The sequence below is a fragment of the Somniosus microcephalus genome, chromosome 13, assembly GCF_052327205.1.
Source record: "Somniosus microcephalus isolate GS21.2 chromosome 13, FLI_Smic_1.0, whole genome shotgun sequence".
NCBI classification, from domain to species: domain Eukaryota; kingdom Metazoa; phylum Chordata; class Chondrichthyes; order Squaliformes; family Somniosidae; genus Somniosus; species Somniosus microcephalus.
This window is the reverse complement of record NC_140999.1, coordinates 171,045,001-171,063,035: the sequence shown is the minus strand read 5'-3', so window position 1 is coordinate 171,063,035 and position 18,035 is coordinate 171,045,001. Positions and strand designations below refer to the sequence as shown.

At 42.5% G+C, this 18,035-nt stretch overlaps 1 protein-coding gene across 6 annotated transcripts in view; it reads right to left on the bottom strand.

Annotated features, from left to right (window-relative positions):
• Nucleotides 1–18,035, bottom strand: part of dlgap4b (discs, large (Drosophila) homolog-associated protein 4b) — a 733,594-nt gene that overhangs the window by 354,694 nt on the left and 360,865 nt on the right. For all 6 annotated transcript variants that reach the window (XM_086005582.1, XM_086005577.1, XM_086005576.1 and 3 more), the window contains one exon: nt 9,679–9,832. The gene's annotated coding sequence lies outside the window, so the exon portion shown is untranslated. The remainder of the gene's footprint in view (nt 1–9,678; nt 9,833–18,035) is intronic.

The following is an 18,035-nucleotide window of genomic DNA, read 5'->3' as shown; positions in this document are numbered from 1 at the left end:
CCTCATTATTGTACAATAGAGAACAGCACTCTAGTTTGCTCCATCACTATGCTCTTTATAACACAGGAGATATTTATGATTTTACTGCTTTCCCAGTTTAAAATTCATTACTTAGAGGACTGTGATGTACTCACTTCAATGTTAGTGCAAACTTCCACCAGCTGATGCTGGTCTCAAATTAGTCTGAGATAAGTGCACTGAAAGAAGACCGACAGAAAAACATCTTGGATTGAATCCCTCTGTGCCTCTTGTTCTGCATTACTCATTTGTATCTTTGCCAGAATGTATTTTGACATTGTTATGCCTTCTAAATTACTTTGAGATAAGGTGTAGTCATTAACATGGAATTGAATTCTGAAATACATTGAATGCGGTAAATGGTCAAAAAAAAGATGGATGAAGTGCAGACGTTAAACTGTCTACAATGAGGGAAACTTTCAGTGTTTGGTGCTTTGTAGGAAACCTTCTCCTATGGTTCCAGTATCACTAACACATAGGGTACAATTTCCATCTCCATTTTCGGGCAGGAACAGGGCAGTAGTTCTATGAAAATCAGAGTGCAGAAACTTGCTGCCCCGCCTACACTGCCAGTCCACCATTTCTATCGAGGCCTAGGCACAGGCGGCCATAGCAGCCACCTGAAACAGGCCGGATCCTCATTAAAGTATTCAAATTGGAGTTCTATGACGTCAATAGGACCCCAATGCCATTTTCATGCACTTCAGCGTGACATAGGTTAAGGGAGCTCCTCTTGTAATATATCTATTCCACAGCATGGGGAATCAGTGATTACAGTCTTTCTGACGATCAACCAGGTACTGGCTATTACTGTTCTTTTTTAAACAAAACATGACACGTGGTTTGCCTGTAAAGAGACTTTAAATGTTGAACCCAGAGTGAAGATGTTCCAAGGGCTCTATCTCACTCCAGTCCATCTGCTTCACTGCAGTGAATAAAAAAATGACTTGCATTTATATAGCGCCTTTCACAGCCACCAGATGTCCCAAAGCACTTTACAACCAATGAAGCACTTTTTGGAGTGTAGTCACTGTCGTAATGTGGGAAACGCAGCGGCCAATTTGCGCGCAGCAAGCTCCCACAAACAGCAGTGTGATAATCTGTTTTAGTGATGTTGATTGAGAGGTAAATATTGGCCAGGACACTGGGGAAACTCCCCTGCTCTTCTTCGAAATAGTGCCATGGGATCTTTTACATCCACCTGAGAGGCCAGACGGGGCCTCGGTTTAACGTCTCATCTGAAAGACGGCACCTCCAACAGTGCAGCACTCCCTCAGCACTGCACTAGATTTATGTGCTCAAGTCTCTGGAGTGGGACTATGAACCCACAACCTTCTAGACTCAGAGGCAAGGGTGCTACCCACTGAGCCGCAGCTGACACTCAAATGGATGTTTTGGGGACTCGGGGCATCTGTAATGGGATTTTTTTTTAAAAACTTAAAGTACCTGCTCTGTGGGAAAGTACTTGTCAATCAGAGCACTTATTAATTAAAAGGAGAGATAGGTCTATGTGTAATACAAATGCGGTATTTAATTTTCATATCCAATGACACGCATCACCTGCCTTGACTGGTGTAAAAGATGTAATCAAAAATATATTGGAGTATAGAAATTCTTATAAACCATTAAAAAATGTCAATTTTTTTGCAGGTTTGTGGATAAAGACTGCTAGCACGGAATGCTAGTCATAACATAAACTGCATACAAATCATTTTCAGTAAAGCAGAACTTTCAAGATTTCAGGACCCAATAACACTGCTATGAAATATTTCCTTAGGTACTGGTGCACGAGTCACATATTATCTCAAAAACCCTAATGAAGCACAGTACCAGTTGGTGGTGAAATTCACAGCTTTTGTACATAGCCTGTGAGTAACCCATTGGAATAAGGCAAATGAGTGCATGTGGGAACTTGAATTCACTCTATACCAGCCAATGGCTGATTTTGTTACCTCTACCATGCTTCACCACTTAATTTGGGAGGGGCCTAAAGACCTCAACAAATTATACTGTTCAGCAATAATGGCCTGGAATTTGCAGTGGGTAATAACAGAGAACGAACAGTTTGTTTGCTGTTATTACCCCTTTGAAACTGACTGCAACTTCAGGGTGTTACGCATGCGCATTCTAATGCGGAAATCCTGAAGTTGTGGTCTGTCATTCCCTGCTCCGACACTGGCTGTGCTGTGGCCCCGCCCCCACAGCTGGCAATCAGTGTAATCAGGGAAATCAGTGAAACTGACAAAAACGTTAGCTTTTCCACGGTAATATTGTTATTAAATACCCCATTAAATGTTAGACCCTTTTGGATTAGGTGTAACTGGGGTTTTAACAGCGTATTGACTGCTAAAGAAATGTTATGGCCCTGAAAATCTAACTTTAATTTTGTGGAATGTCAAATTTACCCATTTTAATAAAAATTACAATTTTTAAGAAACTTAAAAATTTTTTTTTGAAAAGCTTGTTCATCTTTATTACAGGTTTACCTTTTCCCCATGTGAGAGCCCCAATCTTTGTTTTGCTCTCTATAATATATTTTTTTTAAGTTTAGAATAAAAGGAGTTTAGTCACTTCCTGGTTCCCTAGTCTGTGAGAATTCTGCATTGTGATTGGCTGTTTAGACAGGTTGTTGACGTCACAGCAGCTCGCGCTAGGGATTACCCATTAACTTACACAGCTCTCAACCGAACGTCGGAAAAGTCGAGCTTTGTGCCACAGAGATCGCGAGATCTTTGTGGGAAGCTTACTTCGGATCCAGCAGCGAACGCCTTTGCTTCGCCACTGACTGCAAACTACGGGCAAATATATTCAAAGAAAAGTGCAGAAGAATTGTCAGTTATGAAGATCAGAGCAATGTTGAAGATGGTGTGCATGCACAATAAGCTTTAATACACTTCAGAGTGGCAGGGGTGGGGAGAGGGAGGACAATTCCCAGTTGGGTAAGATGCGGATATAGGTTGGTGTTTGTAAAAACTCCCTTTGATACATTTACCAATGTCATTGTAGCATGCACCCATCTGACATCGTCTAATTGATCAGTTGGACTGCAAAGCCATATCTCCAACTGAAATTTAATTAGCTACAGGTTCATTATCTACAAAGCATAAAGAAAGGTGTTTCGTGTTCTGTTTGAACCCACCAGTCTTGTTTTAGTCTTAGAATAAGTTGCATTTAAGTTTTGTCTCTTTATCTTAAATGTGTCTATATTAGAAATGTTATACTCATTTTAGTCTTGTTGGCGAAAATACAATAATTTTAGTCAACGGCTATTTACCTCCTCATTCATTGTCAACCAAAACAACACTGTAATGTACAGGAAGATGCACCACTTATTCAACCTCACCTCACTGAATTATTACAGTGCTGGCAATCAGAGATTGAAGAGCATATTTTCTGGATAGTAGCACAGGAAACTTTCGATTTACCGGCACCTAAATAACCGGAAATCTCGGTTAACCAGCAAAATTCAGGAGTAGGTTCAGGTAAGTTTTACTTCATATTGTACTTGCCTTCCTCTATCTGTTGCTGTGTGTGGTTAGGTATATCACTGTGCAAGGGTGTGGCTGCAGCTGTTGCTAAGCTACAGAGACACTTGGAACTTGTGGCCATTGTTCTGAACCTGTTGCTAAGCAACAGGATTTGTTGCTTTATACGGAGCTCTCAACTCTCTGTATCTTTTACTATAGCTTTCGGTTATCTGGAATTTTTGATGAACCGGCACCACGTCGGTCCCGTCGGTGCCGGATAAAAAAAAGTTTCCAGTTTGATTCTGTGGAAAGGGCAAATTTTTTTTTTTCAAATAGATGGAACTTCAAACAATATCAGAAAGAGGCTTAAACAGTATAAGAGCGGAGACAAATTATCCCCAGGAACTGACATGATAAGACGACCAGCTGGCAGGTAAGAAAAAAATTCACAATTACAGTAGAATTTGCAGCTTTCAGCAGGTTTAATTATTGGATGGCCCGCACAGCTAACAAAGTGATTTAATTGCCTGAACTCTCCAATTTATGGTGCCCACTTCCCTGTTGATATGCGTCACGCGCATGTTGACACGAAAGTAGCAGCATAACATCACAGGCAGGACTGTTGAAAGCACTGAAGCTACATGGCATGGGGCATCCTGCAGATAGCCACCTCATACCACTTGTGCTTGGCACTGTGTGAAAGATAATGTTAGTCCCAAGTGGAGTTGGGTTTAAAAAAGTGCTCCGGCAGTCAGTTGGATCTCCCAGGCACTTTAGAAACTTTGTACAGGAAACTTTGGTTTATCCGGAGGTTGTATGTCCGGAATACTCGATCTAACGGCAAAAATCAGGAGCCGTTTTCTGTAAGTTTTTTTAGATCTCGTTCTTTTTTTTCCCCCAGTCAGCCACTGCAAGGTCTGTAGCTATAGCAACAGCCTCAGCCAGAGAAGCCTGCAGCTGCAGCCGACTCTTTAGAAGCTGTTGCTGAGCAACAGTGTTTGTTGTCAGATACGGAGATGAAAACCTCCGTATGCTTCAACATTAACTTTGTATGTCCGGCAGTTTTGATAGATCGGCAACACGCTGGTCCTGTCGGTGTCAGATATCACAAAGTTTCCTGTATTGAATTTCTTTGACGTTATGTGAAAATGGGTGGACCCACCTGCAGTCTCAAAAAGTAGCTGCTAAGGGAGCAAGGCTCGGTGTGTGCATGTAAGTACTCATGCAGAACTATCTGGTGGCAGACTGTAATGGGTGCATTTACATTACAACTGTAATGTCTGAACAAAGCACTGCCAATTGTAACCACGATAGCAAAATACTGCGGATGCTGGAAATCCGAAATAACAACAGGAAACGCTGGAAAAACTCAGCAGGCCAGCCCGTAAGCTCGAGGAACAGCACCTCATCTTTCGATTAGGCACTCTACAGCCCTCTGGACTCAACATAGAGTTCAACAATTTCAGATCATAACCTCGGCCCCTATCACATATATATATTTTCTTCTTATTTTTAATCCACACTTTTTGTTTTTTCTTCCCTCCCTTCAGCTGTCCTTCATTCTACCAGCGCAATTCACACCCCATCTAGAGCCATCCTTTATTCCTTAACCTGTCCCATTTCCACCTCCTCTTGCCTCAAATATCTCTTAATGTCTCTCAATGTCTCTTAATCTCTCCTGCTTTCTATCCCATCACTAACCTTCCCTTTTGTTATTTCATCCCCTCCCCCTTTTCCCAGCCCCCAAACTTGCTTTCCATTTCCTGCTTTTTTTCCAGTTCTGACGAAAGCTCATCGACCTGAAACGTTAACTCTGTTTCTCTCTCCACCGATGCTGCCTGGCCTGCTGAGTTTTTCCAGCGTTTCCTGTTGTTATTGCCAATTGTAACTATATTGTAAGTGCAGCCTGAATCTGGAATCAGGGTCTAACCTGGAGGAGGGAGTCTCCCTCTGCTTCGGAATCAGTTTGCGCCTTCACCCCCATTTCACAGTCCAAGTTTAGCATTGATGTGATGTTTTGGCTTCACACTGATGCTGAACTTGTGAATTGTGAATGCGCTATTAATCACAGTACATCCTGGGGTAGCTTCTTGTTTCTACCGCCTCAGCAGTAATCATTTGGAGTGGATCACCTGAGATTACATAGGATATACAGCACAGAAACAGGCCATTCGGCCCAACCAGTCCATGCCAGCGTTTATGCTCTACACGAGCCAAAAAATACTTATAGATCAATGGAATGAAAATCAGATGGGTTCCATAATGAGTAGCCAGATTACCATCCAGAAGCTGAAGAGGAAAATCCACCTTAATATAATTAAGGTCTTGTCCAGTTTGCTTCATATTCTACAACTACTCCCCTCAGACAGATGCTACACTCTAAAATAGCATTTACCAAAAATAAACAGTTAGCCAAAATGGGATATTCCCTTAATGTATCCAACACTTTGAACTTTCTCAGCTATTGTACTCCTGGTAAACTAAAAATGCATAAATTATTTCTGATTTTCTCTGTTCCTTTCAGTTTGTAGTGCTATCGTATTGAACAACACAAGCCATTCGATTGAATGTTTTTTTCCACTGGATAGACTTAACATAAATTCACAAAGAAAATACGTGCATGTTTGTTCCTTTTTTACATTAATGGACATTGGTAAAAGCACTGAAGCTTTTGAGATGAATTCATTTGAAAGGTACACACAAATCGATCAGGTTGTTTTGTACGCAGCTGAGGTTGAATTTTTTAAATTTTGTGACTTGGTAGAAAAAGCAGCCTGAAAGCTATCAGTTGTTTTGTATAAGAATAACATAACACTCGCGTTTTTCAGGATTTCATTGGAATCGACATTCTTTAATGAAGAGCGTACAGGCACTGTCAGGGCTGCAGCTGGCACGTTAAACAGGATGTACATTGAAGGCCTAGCTGTCAACTAGATTCAGTGCTACATCTATCGTTAGGGCCACAATATTCAGTTATACTAATATATGAAAATTGATTTCAACATGAAAGTGATTCTATCAAAATGAGGATATTTAAATTTAAATGGAATAGGGATCAAATTACAAACTATTTTCTATACTGTTAATACATTGACCCTCTATAAGTAATTGAAAACTCATGTCCTAAATACTCTAGATCAGGGATCCCCAATTGTACTCTGCCAAGATTCACTTACCTAAGTCATCGGTCTTGCTGAGTTCCACAATCAGTCCCATGCATTTGGCAGACTATAATTACATTTCAAAAACTGTGTTCCTTTCGTCCCACTAATTCATTTTCGCCTCGTATCAAAAACACAATCTTGAATTTCATTTTAAACCTGTGAAATGAATTTGCTTTAATTTTTGGACAGGATAGATTTAGATGTTGTAACTGCCCAGAGGCATGGAATGGCCAAGATAAGATGACTCAGTTAGACCTACTCTCACTGGTCTTACAGGACAAATCACATAGGTTGAACCAGCACTCAACTGCATTTGAAAGTGGTGATCAAGAGCTTGTACCACCGACAGTGTGTTTCACTTCTGACTGGTGAAATATCATTGTCAATCATTACTCACGTTTGTTCACGAGTAGAATTGAGTGATAATTCATTAGTCAGAAGTGAGAGAGCTCTGTGGCAGGATAAAGGTTCACTGGCAAGATCTGCACTTATACTACCCCACCTCTCAAAGTCCTGTGTGATACACATTAAAAAATTCTGATGTCCAGAAAGGGACCACGGTCTGCCATTTGAGGATTCTTTCAGCATCTACATTGTTATAGCTGATCATGGTATTGCTCTCTTGTCTTTTCTTTTCCTAGTCTACTACTTATCAACTATCTTCTTTACTTTCCCATTGTTTGACTGTAGCAGGTCACAAGATCAATTTAGGTTAAGTTTACTAAGGCACGCAAGCAAATTTGTTCAGTATCTGTATCTTACTTTGATGGGCAAAAATAGCATTCAACAAAATGGCAGCTTCAGTAGATTCCCATTCCCATTTCTCAGCTTGGCACTTTTGAAGTCTGAGACATTCTTGCAGATATTCCTCCAGTTTCACTGGGCATGCATCCCCACACTGATTTTCAGAGTTATGATCTCTATGCCTGGTTTACCAGATATGTTTGTGGGTTGCCCCACCAGCTTAATGCCACATACTGGGAGCTAATTATTCTTGTAGTTGAATTCAGCTTCATGCCTTTTGCGTCGCCTCCCCATTTCTCACTCCACGGCTGGAGTGGCTCAGTGTGCTACTTCTGCTGGTTAAGCGGATGGTAAGCTAGCTGAGAAATATTTTCACATACATGGTCCATGCCTCTGAGGCATACAGCAGGGCGGGTATCACTGCTGCTCTGTAGACCATGAGCTTAGTGCCGGGTTTGTGGTCCTGGTCTTCAAACACTCTCTTCCTCAGGCGACCGAAGGCTGCACTGGCACACTGAAGGCGGTGTTGGACCATGTACAGTAGGCACCTCAAAGCACTGGAGAGGTACCACCAACACTGCCTCCGCAAGATCCTGCAAATCCATTGACAGGATAGGCGCACCAACGTCAGTGTTCTTGCTCAGGCCAACACCCCCAGCATCGAAGCTTTGACCACACTCAATCAGCTCCGATGGACAGGTCACATTGTCCGCATGCCCGATACGAGGCTCCCAAAACAAGCGCTCTACTCGGAGCTCCGGCACGGCAAGAGAGCCCCAGGTGGGCAGAGGAAATGCTTCAAGGACACCCTCAAAGCCTCCTTGAAAAAGTGTAACATCCCCACCGACACCTGGGAATCCCTGGCCCAAGACTGCACAAAGTGGAGGAGAAGCATCCGGGAAGGCGCCGAACACCTTGAGTCTCTTCGCCGGGAGCAAGCGGAAGCGAAGCGCAGGCAGCGCAAGCAGCGCACGTCAACACAAGCACCCCACCCACCCGCCCCTTCAACCACCATCTGCCCCACCTGTGACAGAGTCTGTAGGTCCCACATTGGACTCATCAGTCACCTGCGAACTCATTTTTAATGTGGAAGCAAGTCATCCTCGCTTCCAAGGGACTGCCTAAGAAGAAGATTTTCACATACGTTTTTTGATCAATTGCTCAGTTATGTTTTGGCTTTTGTGAAAACCCAATGTACCAGAGAGCACGCTAAGCAACATGAGGTGTTCCTGGCAGTTTGTTTATTTTTTTAAAAAGCACAAAAAAGTTTAACTATCATTTAATATACAATCCCCACCATTTAAATGGCCCACGTTTAAATCAGTCAAATAACGCAATCCATTTGCCATTATCATTATTGTCAATTACAAAGTCAACGCTTACAACGTGTTAAGCGCGCCAGCTATTTCAGGCAGAAACAGGTAGTTTGCACTTCGTTAAGGGGCAATTACCTATTATGCTTCTCCATTACGGAGCCACACGGGGAATTCAGTTGAAGAGAAGCTGGGCGAAGTGGAGCGATTTCTGCAGACAGCATCAGTGCTGGAAACGCAAGTGGGTAGTTCATGGTTCTTTATCGTGTTCAGTCAGTGTGAGACTCCCGCAGAACATTACACAATGACCATGGTGTATATTGCACCAGAGAAAAGTACGAGCGGGTCAGAATTATAGAGCACTGAGTTCCAGCAATGCCTCCCATGTCTCTGATTAGTGCAGGTTAGTTCAGGTATAGTCAACGAAGATTAACGGGCTTTAAACGGAACTCGGAAAGGCTTGTTAAGGAAAAAATATTCCAATCAGAGTTATAAACAAACAATATAGATTCATATAAATTGTCCAATGTGTATAGCAGGCAAATCACATTAGTGGACTGTACTATCAGCGCACCAGAAAAAATTACACTCACCTATGTATAAGAGCATTTGCTGTAATAGGCTTTATTTATGGCTCCTCCAAACAGCATTATAGACACACAGAATGCAATGTTTTATATAGCTCCACAGAGATTTCATATGGAACGGTACCAACAGCTTAAAAAGACAAGGTAGACTTTAGGTCACTTATTTTCTTGTCACATCTCACTACATATATATCATTCTTCGAGACTCGGGAGCTAGTCAAGCTCAGTGGACCAGTACTAAACTACTTGCTTCACTTTTCTGTTCATCAGCTGTTCACATCTGCGTGTTGCAACCACCAAATTGTTGCTTGGGGGGCGAATAAATCTGTTTTAGAATGGCATTTCTGGTTCGTTACACAAGGCAAGGGAGCCCATTTGCACTTACCTGACTAGTTGCAATGCTGGTAGCAAGTTTTTCTGCTGGCTGCACTGGGTTACTCTGTCAGAAGTCTTCAATGTAGAATTGCAGTACTTCCAACAGCACCTCTACCTGAACAGGTTGGCTGAACGGGCACTTGATGCCAAATGAGGCCAAAGGACTGCAAAGTAAATAATAAAATAAAAATGTAAACTTGTGCTCAGTGGTAATAACATGAACATATTAACATTTTAATTTTTAAATCCGACATTTGCTTAACTCTGGCATGTGCTTAATTTAAAGGACAGAAAACTGAGAAAAGATTTAAATTTCTTGGTTAAAATTAATTCAGGACTGAGTTTTTTTGGCTGATTTGAAAATAGGGCTGTGAATTAATTTTTTGCAACATTATACGTAGTGCTAGATATTTGGAAGTATAATTACTGAAACACTGTCCTTCAAATTACAATCTGGGGCACTTGTGTACAAACACTTCACCGTTTATCTGAAATTTGTTTGTCTGCTGTTTTTTCAAACTGGTTCTGAAGCCTAAATAATCTCTGTTGTTGGAATTTCAGATGAACCTGTTAGGCGTTGGTGCATTACCTCAACTTCAAGGGCAGAAGAACACAGGGAACAGGATTAGGTCATTTAGCACATCAAGCCCATCCTGCCATTTCTGTCGCCATCTTTTAAATATGAATTCGCTGCCTTCTCTCGATATCCCATAATATCCTTACTGCTAGGAGGCAGCTGGCCCAACTTTGTCCTCGTGGAACCGGCGAGCTGCTTCTGGACGCCTGATTGGTAATATGCTGATGAGGCCCGAGGCCCAATTTCGGGTGAGCCTCTGGCCTCTGGCTTTTGGTGCACGATCACCAGCGTGCCGCCTATTTCAAGTCCAAAAACGGGCTAAAATGAATTTTCGCCCCATATCTATTTCTTTGCTGAATAGCAATTTTGCTGTTCAAAAAAAAAAAGGGGACTAAAACTATTCTTTTTGTCAAAACATTCTCCTAGGAGGAATCAAATTCTGGTTTTTCACCTTGCCCCATATAGCAAGCCTGTCAGAAACTTTAGTTGCATGCTTTGGATTGGCCTACATTTCCGATTCTCATAATGGATGATTTCCAGCATTTACTTGCTCTTCTTAAGAGCGTTCAAAAAATTGGCAAGCTGCATATACAAGCTCCTGTGGCTCAATGCAGAGTAAAAAAAAGTTTATTTATCCCATTTTAAACACAGGCCAGTGATACAGATTATACTTGCATGTTGTTAATTGAACACTAGAGGGCCCCCTGATGAGAGCAAGCATATTGTTGCAATTATACTCCAGGATCTCCTCTTATATTGAATGCTACATCCAGAGAAAATGTGCCAGGGAGTCTGAAATAAAAGCAGCTATTATATTGCTACACCAACTGAAGGTTTATCAGACACAACAGCTTTGAAATTACGTCTTGCACATTTTCGAGTAAAGCTAGTCACAAATGTGAAATCCCTTTGTCTGCTATTTTAATGGAGGGGTTAGACCTCTTAAAATAACAAAACATTCAGCATTCATACGCTAATATTCACACAACACTAATATTCACAAGCTCTAAAGATAAATTACATTTAAGAAATGCAAATTATAATATGTACTGTTCGCAATATAATGGGAACAAAATCATTGGATTACTAAAGATGAAAAAAATCCCTCGAGTAGCTAGTTTGAAGCAATTGTGCCTTGAATAATTCATTATAAAAATGCAAACCAACTTTTCAAAGTTTAAAAAGCAATCACAATTATATTAAAAGTCGAGCAATGTTTTGTGCCTTGTACTTGAGAGTTCAGTTCCACCAGAGTTAAATCCGATGAATTGAATCCAGTATGTTGCAGTGTTAATGCTGAACACTCCACCTGATCCACAGTCTCAGCAGAATTCCCTCAGATGTGGCAGGTTCCATTTCTATTTTCCAAGGATAGACTTTTCCTCTGTGCCTTAATTTCAATGGAAATATAGGCCTGTGCAAATGGATGAGCAGGGCAGCAGAAAGTGGTAACATACATTTTCATCTGTTGATACTGCTACTCTGAGTCTTGCTCCCTCCCAAACGAGTGAACGGGAATGAGCAAAAACATATGTATATGTGGCCTGTTCGGGGCTGGTAAGGTTAAAGGTCAAATTGCCGAATTATGCAAGGGAAGAAAAAAGAAAAACTTGCATTTCTATAGCGCCTTTCATGACCTCAGGACGTCCCAAAGCGCTTTACAGCCAATGGCATATTTCTGAAGCATAGTCACTGTTGTAATGTAGGAAAAGCGGCAGCCAGTTTGTGCACAGCAAGATCTCACAAACAGCAATGTAATAATGACCAGATAATCTGTTTTTAAGAGGTGTTGGTTGAGCGATGAATATTGGCCAGGACACCGGGGAGAACTCCCCTGCTCTTCCTCCAGTACGAGTAAAGATGCATCCCATTCGTATGCAATTCTGATGCTATGCAACTGATTTCCCAATGCAGCCCAAGCTATTGCATTATCAATATACAGGAAACTCTTTTTTATCCGGCACCGACGGGACCGGCGTGGTGCTGGTTTATCAAAAAGTCTGGATTACAGAGAGGTATAGTAAAAGGTACGAGAGCACCGTACACGGCCACAGATCCAGGCGCCCCTGTTGCACAGCAACAGGTGCAGGAACCCCGGTTACACGGCTACAGATCCAGGAATGGCCACTAATATGAAGTAAAACTTACCTGAACCTACTCCTGAATTTTGCTGGTTAACAGAGGTTTCCGGTTATTTAGGTGCCGGTAAATCGAGAGTTTCCTGTAGCAGGTTCCTAGTCATTTGACGAATAATTTCAATGATGTTTTGCTACAGAAGAGCAGCATTATTAATCTTGAGACAGCAAAAAGAGAGAAATAACAGAGATGGATGACCAAGGCAAGTCAACACCACTCAATAATATGATGTAGGCTGCTGGCAGTGGACAGGTTGCATTAGTTTCTATTCATTGCTACTGTCCCAGCTGCTGTCCAACACTCGGGCAGTACTGGGTCAGCATCCAATCAGTGACGGGCTGTGCAGCTGAAGAATGCTCAGTGTTGTGCATTGCGGTGGACATTAAAAAAAAAGATAAAGTTTTGAATCACAGGAGAGCAGGTAGGTGAGGCATTTCGAAATAAAAGAGGGTCAGGAAAATAAAGTGAAACTAGGGCAACTGTAGGAGAGTATAATTCTGTCACTTTTAAAATAAGTTATCTCTCTGTAGTGCATTCTTAGTCACCTCTGTTCTATTAAATAGAAAGTATGAATACAACATAATGACAAGTTCTGACTTTTACTGCATTGCAAAGCAACATTCAGTTATCGCATCCTAACCTTCAACTTGTCTAACCTTTAGATTTGCCGTTGTAAAGGCACTGAAGTGTGAATTTAGGTCCAGGCCAAAAGAAAAAATGTACTGGGAAGCTGGCTCATTTTGACAGCTGACAAGAAGGCTTGTGAGTTTTAACAAGAGACTGAAAATGTGAACTATTTTGTGAATCAAAGACATGTTTCTACTGATCATTTCCACTGTGGTAAGTGATGGGTTTGAATCAAGAGCAAAGACAGAAACTTTGAAAAATATTCCTGAAATGGAAAGCTCAGCTCCAGTTAAGGAAAGCCTTTGAACTGAACAGTTGACCTTCTTGCAGATGGGCAACATGTCCTCGGAATACAGTGAGAATAGCAAGAACAATTTCAGACAGCTAATGGTAGCTGTAACATCAGCCTACAGAGATTTAGCCCTGCTTTGTAGATGCTTTATACACAGTTGTGTGTGAAGTAAATGTCACCAATAACTGGAAGGCAAATTCAAATGGATTTTTATCCACTGAACTTTTTGAACTCCCAGTTTTTAAAAGAAACAGAATTCTTTTCTCTCAAGTCTTTTGAAAATGATTTAAATGTGTCCGGATTAAAATTTTATATTAATTTCTTCTATGAATATGTTATCTACTCACAAAGTTAAAGGAGGTGGTTGCTGGGAGTGAGGGCTCCAGCTTACACTAACCTGTCACTGCATAGAGGGAGTCAGCCTCATGGTGGGCACATCGCTCCGCCAAAGTTCCTCATATGAAGACATGGAAAAAGCAGCTGGTGAGAAGCAGGCCTGTTAGGAGGCATTGAACTTAGATGTCTCCAACATCATGATCATTGGCACGATGCAAGCTGCCCTGTATAGGTCCTTCCAGCACGCGGACAGCAAATGTCTCTTGTATTGCTGATGAGGAAATTCTGAGATGGGACTATAGATGCTGAAAGGCATTATATATGGTCTGGGTTTGACAAAACATGCTCATATGCACAAGGCATGGTATTGTAAGAACCAGTATTCTCTGCGATAAACACAAAATGGCTGGTGCAATGCATGATGGACTTGCTTATTGCTCAGTATCAGCTAAAGTGCTGAGATGATGGAACTGTGTTAATTGTATCAACCACAACTGAACTGTGTTAATTGTATCAACCACAACTGAGCTGTGTTAATTGTATAAACCACAACTGATAACCACAACTGATGCACATCTAGTGCCAGAAGGAGGAATGGTCCTGTGATTGTGACTTTCATCAGAAAGATCAGATAGGAAAGAGGAACCTTCTCTAAAAGAACGGAGAAGATCCATATGTGGCAAGCTACACAACAACCCACTAAAAGAAAGATACAGCAAACTTGAGAAGAGAACAAAAGGGCTCTGCAGCGGTGTAGCTAACTGCCGACCACTGAGAACTGTCAACCAGCAACAGAAAGAAGAGGATAAAGACGCACCATCACTCCGGTTCTCCCAGGACAATCGTTTGATCAACCTGTGTTCTGCACCATGTTCTGCGGTTGTAAGCATCGTTTTTAACTGTTTATACTGTCGATGACAACCAACAAACTAACTTCATCAGTTCTGACGAAAGGTCATCAACCTGAAACGTTAACTCTGTTTCACTCTCCACAGATGCTGCCCTGGCCTGCTGAGTATTTCCATTCTATTTTCAGATTTCCAGCATCCGCAGTATTTTTCTTTTGATTAATATTGGTCTCTGTTATTGTCTTGGGCTGGGGTCTAACAAACTGAAATTTTGATCTTACATTTCCTACAGTATCTGCCATGATTGGGTAACAGAGAGGCAAACAACAGTTGCTGAATCTTCACACCACGAACTGTTGCATACGACCATTTAAAGGGGCACATTGACAGTCATCGACAGTATAAACAGTTAAAAACGATGCTTACAACTGCAGAGCATGGTGCAGAACACAGGTTGATCAAACGATTGTCCTGGGAGAACCGGAGTGACTATCTTGGTGCGTCTTCATCCTCTTCTTTCTGTTGCTGGTTGTCTGTTATCTAGCAAACAACCAGTCACTATACTCCTTGGAGTAGGAGGGGTAGGAGAGGTTGGTGGGGTTTGTTTAGTGATGGAAGTTTGCCAAGGTGACATGCCTAGCAATGGAAGTTAACCCTTTATGCCAGCCCAGATAATTCCATACTTGAGCCAGGCAGTATTCCAGGGAGCTGTTGATAATTGATCAACTAGACTTGCTCATTAATGGAATGCAAAGAGATAAAATATCAGTGGGAGCTGGGACTCGTCCCACTCAGCTCCAGACAGGTCAAAGCCTTAATGGGTAGGGTGGTCCTAGCTGGACAAGCAGTGGAAAGCTTATTGGTGCTTTGTTCTGATTTAGCTGGTTAGACTCTACATACCTGGGGGGTTCCTAAACTTCAGCTTTGCCAAACTGCACTAAGGCTTGCTGGACTTAGGTAAGTGGAATGTGTCACTATGAGAGACACTTGTGCACTCCATATTGGGCAATCAGAAACCCTACAAGTGGATTTCTCAGTAGCTTGAATTGGAGACTCTTAAACATAGTGATGGGTTTCTGCATGTGTCAGATAGCCAGCTGCCAAAAGAAAATATGCATTACTACATAAGTAAGATCTGCAAGTCAAGTGAGAAAATCAAATTAATTTACCTTCATTGTTGAAGGTTCAAAATTTTAAAGCAATATTGACAAGACAGACTGCTGTTGTTAAATGCACCGATTTTAATGGAGTTGGGATTATATAACGCAGTGACAGACAGGAACAGGTTGTCTTTTTATGGAAAAACAAAACAATGTTAGAAATAATACAAAGGCAAGACACTGCAGATGCTGGAAATCTGATATTTTCAGGTATCTACCAAAATTCGTTTTCACAGCCACATCCTTTTCCTCAGCAACTGTCTCCAGCTCCAACTTAGTCCACGTGGATTCCAACTGAAATTCCAACCTTTATGTTTCGGATCCACCCGTGATTGCAGCTATCTCCAGGATATGCAGCGTTCCTCGAACCACTGCTCTCGCCGCATCCTGAGATCCACGCTCAATGCCATGCGCCGCCACATGCACGCTCTCGACCTCTCTCTTCAGCAGCACCGACTCACTCTAACTCAAAGCTGTCCTGGTCCGCCGATCCATATCATCCTTCGCCTCATCCGGCGCTTTAACAAAAACTTTTTTTCTTCCTTTCAGGTGTCAAGGATCTCAAGCTTCAACAACTCTTGGAAACATAGAAAAATAGGAACAGGAGTAGGCCATTTGGCCCTTCGAGCCTGCTCCACCATTCAATGTGATCATGGTTGATCCTCTATCTCAATACCATATTCCCGCTCTCTCCCCATATCTCTTGATGCCTTTTGTGTCTACAAATCTATCTATCTCCTTCTTAAATATATTCAGTGACTTGGCCTCCACAGCTTTCTGTGGTAGAGAATTCCATAGGGTTCACTACCCTCTGAGTGAAGAAATTTCTCCTCATCTCAGTCCTAAATGTCCTACCCTGCATCCTGAGACTGTGACCCCTCGTTCTAGACCCCTCAGCCAGGGGAAACATCCTCCCTGCATCCAGTCTGTCTAGCCCTGTCAGAATTTTATACGTTTCAATGAGATCCCCTCTCATTCTTCTAAACTCTAGTGAATACAGGCCTAGTCGACCCAATCTCTCCTCATATGACAGTCCTGCCATCCCAGAAATCAGTCCGGTGAACCTTTGCTGCACTCCCTCTATGGCAAGTATATCCTTTCTTAGGTAAGGAGAACAAAACTTTCATCAACGCCCCTCTTCCCCTTCACTTTCCTCTGACCCCATCCCTTCTTCCAATCTCACCCCTTGCCGTGTTTTCATTATCCCCGCTGACCTTCAACAATCATTTCTCAGCAAGGCCTTTGCATCATCCCCCTACGCTCCCACCTCAATGAATTTTGAGCTTGGCACGTGCTGAGCTCTTCTTCAGTCGCCTTCCCCTCCACGTCCACTTCTTTGGCCAGGAGTCTTCCCCCCACACAGTGGACCCTTTCTCCCATCTTTAGAATTCTTGTTCCACCTGGACCCTTCCCCCTGGCCTCTTACACTCTCTAGATCTTTTCATTGGCAACTGCCGACGTGACATCGGCTGCCTCATAAGAACATTTCTCTGCTCCCCTCACTCACTCTAATATATCTCCCTTTGAACTTGCAGCACTCCGATCTCTCAGATCCAATCCTAATCTGGTCATTAAGCCTACTGTTTGGCAAATTGCCCTCTACCTTGCGGAGACGGAACGCCAACTCTCTGACACCGCCTCCTACCTCCCCCTGGACCACGACCCCACCACCGAACATCAAGGCATCATTTCCAAGACTGTCACTGACCTCATCTCCCTCCGAGTCCTCCAACCCCAGTCCCCCAACCCCGCACAGCCCTCTTCTACCTCCTTCCCAAGAGCCACAAACAGGAATGCCCTGGTAGATCCATAGTTTCAACCTGTTCTTGCCCCACGAAACGGATTTTTTCCTATCTCAACTCTATTTTTTCTCCCTTGTCCAGTCTCTTCCTACCTACATTCACAACTCTTCCGATGTCCTCTGCCACTTTAACAGTTTTCAGTTTCCTGGCCCTAACCGTCTCCTTTTCACCATGGACGTCCAATCCTCCTACACCTCCATCCCCCACCAGGATGGCCTGAGGGCTCTCCGCTTCTTCCTACTTCCTTGAACGGGAGCCCAACTAGTCCCCATCCACCATCGCCCTCCTCCACCTGGCTGAACTTGTTCTCACATTGAACAATTTCTCCTTTGACTCCACTCACTTCCTCCAAATAAAAGGTGTTGCTATGGTAACGCGTATGGGTCCTAACTATGCCTGCCTTTTCGTGGGCTATGTGGAACATTCTTTGTTCCAGTCCTACTCGGGTCCCCTCCTTCTCCTCTTTTTCTGATATATTATCGACTGTATCGGTGCCATTTCCTGCTCTTGACCTGAACTAGAAAATTTCATCAACTTTGCTTCCAATTTCCACCCTTCCCTCGCCTTCACATGGTCCATCTCCAACTCT